Source organism: Peromyscus californicus, unplaced genomic scaffold (genome assembly GCF_007827085.1).
Source record: "Peromyscus californicus insignis strain IS unplaced genomic scaffold, ASM782708v3 Scaffold_16__1_contigs__length_79575227, whole genome shotgun sequence".
Taxonomy (NCBI): Eukaryota; Metazoa; Chordata; class Mammalia; order Rodentia; family Cricetidae; genus Peromyscus; species Peromyscus californicus.
Window position 1 is genome coordinate 63,318,690 of NW_026294458.1, and position 8,009 is coordinate 63,326,698.

Below are 8,009 nucleotides of genomic sequence, written 5' to 3' on the forward strand. Positions count from 1 at the left end.
ATAAGGTCTTGCCACTGTTGTATTTTCTCTCTCAGAACTAGTTGATAAGAATCTATTGCTTAGTCTATGATCTACCTGTGTTATAACATATAGAAGTCCGCCTGGGACTCAATTGAAAACATCGCCCTGCTAGCAAGCTGTCATAGGGCTAGGTGATATAGAGGGTACTAGGAGTGGAAATGAATCTGTGGCCTGACCAACTGTGAACACTATAAACAGCAAGAGAAACTGCACACACTAGTCCAAAATGATGACAGTTATGGGGACAATTAGGCCACCTCTAATTGAGTTTAAGGTTTGCTCTCTAGCAGGGAATGAATCTATGCTGGTATTATCTTGTTGGACAAACCCCAGAACTGCAGGAGCAGTAAGTCCAAGGGTAGCAATTACTACTGTTGTTCACTTCTACATATCTATGTTTAAACCCATATAAAATTGCCTGTCCCAGTTTTAATCAGAGAAGTCTTTCTTTACAGTTAATAGTGGTGAAAACAAAGTCGTGGCTGTTCAAGAGAGTACTCATCCATAAATAAAACAATCATGTCATTTCCTCTGAGCCTCAGGGTACATTGTTGAAGACCGGACTGAAAGAATGTCAGAACCAGAACATAGGGAGGATTGTAAAATGCCGTTCTTGGAGAATGACACAGCCATTGAAATCATAAACTCACTGCTGCAGTGGTAACCTGCATTGTAACAACACAGTACTGACATGGCTGATGTGCAGCCATGGGTGGTGGAGGACCTCTGGGCCTAATCCCTCTCTGATGAACTACTGACTTCTGATAGATTCAGGGATAGTGATAGTGGTCGTCTTTAGTGTTATCCACTGTGAGCCCACCAGGATCCAATGCAAATATCCTCGAGCTCCTTCAGAACTAAAATGTAGATCAAATGCTTTGGAGTATTATAGTTATAGAGCTCAAAATATTTTAACCAAGAGGATAAACGTAAATAAATATAAAATATAAAATTCTACTTTAAACATTGTTGTGAGTTATTTTTTTTTAAGGCAAGAGCAAGCTTATTGAAGCAAACATGATGTCCTCTGGTGATAATATTGCTTACCCATAGAAATCTTAATTATTTCACAACTATTTGTTTACCTATTAAGATTAAGTACTATTAAGATTCTTATGCCAAATTATCCATTAAATTATATTACAATTTTTGATAAATTTCAATCAAATTCTTTCTTTGAAAGACATATTCTGCTTTATCAGACAGCAGCTTCATAAAATTACCTTTAGCTGACCCCTTTGAGCCACTGTGAAGAGTCAAGACTTTCTTCCTTTTGAGCAAATGATAAAGTTAATGAATATCATTGATAGTTTCTTGGAGCTTTTCGTCTTTATGACCTCCACCATCTCACACACAATATCTGTATATAAGTTTTGATTATAGTAATGCACAAGAAATAATATATCACTAAAGCGGAATGAGCTATGCCATAGCAGGAGAACATTATTTAACACCAGGTTTTCCTACATGAGGCGAATCAAAGTTCCTCACTCTGTGCATTTCAGTACTCCATTGCATTTTCTTTACCCACATGTCTTTAAAACATCTCCCATTTCTAAGCAATAGAATTGATTCACCTGCACCTCTAGTTTAGATATTCTTCATGCTTCAGTCGTGCATTTCCAACTGCCTGCAGAAACTTTTCAACTTCATCATGTTTCTGTTGCTGAAAACTCTTTAACCGACACCATTTTATCTAAACTTATCTCTGCCCAAAGTGTGAATTTCAGAACCTCATGATTGTAATGAAATTTAACAGTCATTTCAGGTATCGTCGGCAGACATGTCTCATCTCTCTGTTCACTCTGCAAATGTCCTGAGGAAAAGCATGCGGCAGGAAACTTTTCAATATTGTCCTCCTTCTTTGTAAAGAAAGACGCAATGCACAAAGTGCTCAGTAAAAGGGAGAACAAGGGAGGGGACCAAAATTAAAAGAGGAGTGATTGAGCTATAAGTCATTTTAATTACCACATTAAATTAGGATCAGGATGACATTTAAATTTCAACTCAACTTGATTTGATCATCATGAGCTGGTGTCACTGAGGTTGCCCAAGGAAAAAGAAAAGCAGAGTACATACAGAGGATAATTATTATACCTTAATCCCTAGACAAGCTCAACATTATAGGTTTGGGGTATAGTAAAATTACATCTAAATATAGTTTTAGAGAAAGATGTTTAACTGAGACAGACTGGTGAGGGAGTCATATACTTTGCGTTCTCCCTACTGAACAAGTCAGTTGTAAAGTGATGTTAAAGTATCCACAAATTTTGGAGAGAAAGCATATTAAACTTCAAAATATTTTCTTTGATTTCCATTCATTTTTCCATTGCATTTATGTATATTCAATAATGTTCACATGTATCTGAGTTTGTGTATATGTTGGTGTTATCTTTGTGTGTGATAATCCTTGTGCATGAATGTGTGCATGTATGGGAGGTCAGAAGTTGATACTAGGCATCTTCTTCCTTGATGTTTTGAATCTTATTCATTGAAGCATGGCATCTTGCTGATACAGTTTTGCCCACGAACCCCCATTATTGCCTTCTAAGTTAGTAGTTAAGTGCTGGCTACTGTATCTACCTATAAGTCACTTGGGTTCTGGGCATCTGAACTCCCATTCTCTTGCTTTCAACAAGTAATTAAATCTCTGAGCACTCTCCACAGACACATTGTAATTTATTTGTATGTGACACATACTTATAATAGGCATATAGAGGAAACAATGTCATATTTCAACATATATGAATATATGAGTGTGTATGTGTTGTATGAGGCTAACAACCATATCTATCATGTTTCTGTGGTGATAGCAATCAAAGTTAGTTTGAAATATACAGTGAATGAACTACAATCACATTACCTTCCAAGAGGACATCAGAACATATCCATCCTAACTATAACTCCGTATAATTGACTAGATATCTTCACTCCTCTGTTTCAATGGCTATTATTAAAAACAAGAAATAAAAGGTATTATTGAGGGTATGAAAAATGGGATGTGAATCATAATAGTATTGTTGCAAATAAATGTTAAAAATATGAAAAACAGTATGGAAGACTCTAGTTTTTTAGTATAGGAATTATGTTTTAATAAGAGGAGAATATTTTGAGTTTCATGAGGAACTGAAGAAATTGAGACCAGCATTGAAGTCACAGGAAGAGATTTTGGTTCAATTCATTTTTCTAATTGTGAGGTTTCTTTTCCCCTAGAATCGCTCAAGCTGGTATCCACACAGCCCCTGTGAAGAAACTCTCATCATTTAAACTTTCAAACATTCCTGAGAATAAACAGCAACAAATTTTAAAAAATCATGCTCCAAAAAGAAAGACATCAACTTTCTGTCAACAGCATGATTTCTCATCTATGTTCCAAAAATATCATAGTAAATTAAGGAACCAAATATAAAATATAAAAAAAGTCTCTTCCTGAAACAGGCTTGGGGTAAAATGGGAGATCTGGTGTGTCAGGAATAAGTCATATTGGTGCACCATGCATTTATATTAATTTTAATTAAACAAAGGCATAGCACTGTAGATAAATAAACAATTTTTTTTTTCGAGACAGGGTTTCTCTGTGTAGCTTTGCGCCTTTCCTGGAACTCACTTGGTAGCCCAGGCTGGCCTCGAACTCACAGAGATCCGCCTGCCTCTGCAAATAAACAATTTAATAGATAATGATTTTGCTCAATTGGATGCAGTTATGTGGAGCTCTAAGTAAATGGTATTAGACGGGAATTATCTTTTTCCTCTTCCATTCTCCTATCCATAATTTTAGATAACTTTGACTCATCTCTACTCTCCATAAATGTCCCAAACTATTCTGTCATCTTTATTGAGACAAATATACTGTTTTCCATATTACTGAGATAAGTACTCTGAAGAGGGTACCCATATTTTTAGGACACAAGGAAATACACTTGCTTTCAGAGTGGTGCCATAAGTTTAAATACAGCTCCTCTTTGAACATAATTTTTCCACCTATATAAGCTGTTATCCACAAATTCCAGACAACTAAATGTAAAAACCCTTTGTAATGCTTGATAAGGTGCTCACAGTTCCTCATCTATGGTGACCTCCAACCATAAAATTTTCATTGCTACTTCACAATTGTAATTTTACTATTATAATGAATCATAATGTTAACATCAAATTTAGAATATCTGATATGTGACCCCTGTGAAAGGGTCATTGTCCCCTCCAAAGGAGTCACTACCCAAAAGTTGAGAGCAACTGCTATAAAGTCTTCCTATAAAATTTTCCAAAAGAAATATCCTGTCATAGGTTTTCACACCACACATATGTCAATTTTATTCTAATTCTTCAAGTTCCAAAATTGTGCATCTACCTATGACTTCCTTTTGACAATCTTCTGTTATGTATCTTATCCAAAAGCATGCACAATCTCATCTACTCAAAGTAATTAGCACACCTTCCCCCACACCAGTATAGACATCTTCTTTATGTCATCATCCCTTGGGGATCATTACTGTGCAGTCCACCTGGTCTTCTAAGGTCCCAAAGTAACTTGATAATTAACTTAATGAGTCTAAAGATTCTACATTAAAATTTGACATCAAAGTTGTTAGAAAGGAAACCTGTCAATGCAACAAATTAGAATGTGTTCATGTAATGATGACTATAAGGGCTTTTATTTAATAGAATTACAGATGCAAAACTCCGGAATCAGGCAGGTTGTATTGCTTGGTCCAGAGATAATAGATGTAAGCCTTAATCACTTGCGTAGCCTTGCACAGGCTGTCCTACTTGACTGGCCTTTCTCTTTATTCTCAAACACAACAAATGTGTTTAATTGGATTCATGCCCTTGTTTTCTCCTGTGATTTAAAAGAACTTGCTAGTACACTACATTGGAGTTATCTGCTGAAATGTCATCTTGGTAAATAGAAACTCACTGTATGTATACAAGAGTGAAAAAATTGACTGTCTCAAAATAGTTGGACTCGCTTTCCTTTTAACTAATATTTCATTTCTTTTTTGCCCTGTATATAACTATCAACAACCAACTTTCCTTTGATTTGTTACAGTGACAATTATTTTAGTTCCATCTCAATTGAGAATGAGCTCCAAGTAAGCAGGGTCTTGCTCTAAATTTTATCTGTTTGGCACACCAAAGTGCACCAAATATATGAAGAGGCCTCAATATGTTCATGCAAAATGACAGAATTTCTCCAAAGAGAGTGCTTCTACCTTATGCACCTGAGAAGTATGCCTTCCTCATAATGTAAGTGTGCCCTGCCCTTAACAGAGCACACAGCAGATCCTTTTTTAAGTTAAAAATAAAGAGTAAACCTGGTGCTAGGGATAGTAAAATAGGGAATAACAGAGAAACAAGATGCCTTTCCTTCTATGGCCTTAATCTTTACTTACCTTTGTTGTATTCAGATTTGAAGATGTTAAACTGTGAATACTCCAAGTGTGTAGTACCTTATCAGAAAACTATTATTATTTTTATTCATTACATGCCATTATTTAGACTTCCTATAATTTAATTATTTTTCTTATATTTATTATGGTGATGATTTTAATAATTTGCTACCAAAGCATTATTTAGAGCTTGTAGTTGTCCTTGACTATCACTAATTCAGTCTCTGTACATTTTCACAAATATTTAGTAAAATTCAAATTGAAAATGCAACCCTTTGGAAAAAGAATTTCCTTGACATCCTTCATTTATGTTTATCCATAATTGATCCTCCTTTCTTGTCATCATTGGGAAGACAGTGAATGACATTTGAAGGCACTTATGACAGTGTCCATAAGACATTTATGGCACTTAATCTGCCAGATATTTGTCCTTAAAATTAAGGAGTAGGATATCTTTAGCCCTCAGGTCTCTTGTAAGTTACATTCAAAATATCTTGTAAAATTAGTTTCAATGTCAGCATACTAAAGCCTGCCTCAGCTTTCCTGAAAGATTGGCAGTGATATATAAACCCCTAACTTTGACTGCAGACTATAAAATAGATGGAGTGGTCAGGCTTAGTCCTAAGTAACCTTTTATTCAATGACAGTAATTACTTGTTTGAACCTTTAATTCATTTAAATTTGCTTGAACTTTCAAGTGACTACCCACATATTTTCCATTTTGACAGATAAAATTAAATGAGCAATAGGTGGAAGCAATCTATGTAATGGTTTGGCATGATTGACAGCTTAAGAAAAATATAAAGTGACTTTTACTTTGCAAAACTAATTCTTGTAAGGATAATGCATGTTTGCTTCTTCATGATGATATTTATATAGGGATAACATATTTATATCAGGATTCATGACTGAGAGAGATTCCAAGGGATTATAAATACTACGGAAGGTTTATGTATATTTATACTTATATGGTTGGAGGTCTGAACTTTTCATTATTTTCCAAGTTTATCAATGATTTTAGCATGGATACTGTTATTACTGTTAATTGAATTTTAAATATTATTGAACCAATACCAAGTAACTAGATTTAAAAAAACGCTTATTTTAAACTCATTGCTCAAAAGAAGAAATACTATGGAAACATTTCTTATATATAAGAATGCAACTTTCTCTTACTCGGGGGTATTTCTAAGAATAATATGACAGTCAGAGCACGGAGAGAATTACTATGAAATGCTGCCTTCCAAACATGGCACGCCTTTTATAACCATGAAATTATAGCTGCTGTGGTTACCAACATGAGACCTATACAAGATCAAAGTTCCAGTATAGATGGATAGATGCACCAGTTGCTGAGGAGCTATTGACAGTGGATAGGGAAGAAATTATCATTCTATATCAATGATACAGCTGCAAATAGGTTTCCTAGACTATAGTGGATGGCGGCATACCAATTTACATATGAGCAAGATGAACAGGTTTCAGTGGCCTATCAAACAGCAACAACCCATGGGGTTATAGAGGGTATGTGACAGTGGCTATGAGAGTTGGATGGTTAAAAGAGAAAGTATACATAATCTGTGGAGGCCCAAATTACTCAGAGTCAGAGAATCTGGGCTTGCTTTACCCAACAGGGCTGCATAATGGGATGATTTGGTCGCGAGCATGTTCACCAGGTGTTTGGAAGGGTCTACACTTGGCTGCATGGTGTGCTTTAATCTTGAAAGAAGGAGGTATTTTGCCTCTCCCCTTGGCATAATATAAAAAGCCCTTTTCAATAAAGGATGAGGCTCTTGGGTATTGATCCAGGCCCTCCTGAAGCTATCCTGTGTTTCTTTTTTCTTATTGGCTGGGTCTCTCTTTCTATCTGATATTTTCTTATCCTTCTCTCTTCTTCCTAAGAACACTTCAAAGGGTGGGAGCTGGACTCCCACAGGTGGTGCCAGAACATCGGACTTAGGTACAGAGGTTAAAAGAGAGGAGACACCGTGGAGCAGGGGGCATGCCCAGTAATGGATTAAGTTGCGAACCATGGTGAGAGAGGCAATCAGCAGGATGTGGCTTTGAGTGCACCAGAGAGAGTGGACCCTGGCAGCGAGTGCCCAGCAAAGAAACTGCCCGAGAAGCAGCAGCCAGACAAGCAGCAGAGAATACCCCTGTGTGGAAAGGCTGGTATTGGAATTGCTGAGTGATGTAGAGTTGCACTCCAGGATGAATGGTGGAGATGTGTTGGAATGTAGCCCAGCCTGAGCTCCCAGTAACAGGCCTATGGTAGGCCAGGGAACAGGTGATCCCAGTCTGAGTGCATTCTGGGTACACTGGGGAGCCTGAGGTGGCATTTGGCTGTGTAAGCAGGGCAATGCATGGAGAAGAACTCCTGGTGGAGCAGGTAATGGAGCTGGGTGTAGATGTAACCAACTGTCTTATTAAATAAGAAGCACAGAGCCAATACAGAGATGAAAGCCAAGAGGCCAGAGTAATAGCTAAGAGCTAAAAACCTTACCCTTCACTGTCGCTGTTGCCCTACCTCTCCAAAAGAGACCTACTTCCTGTGTGTCTGTCTTTTTATAGTGTTTCTGTTCTGCCTTCTCATTGGTTGCA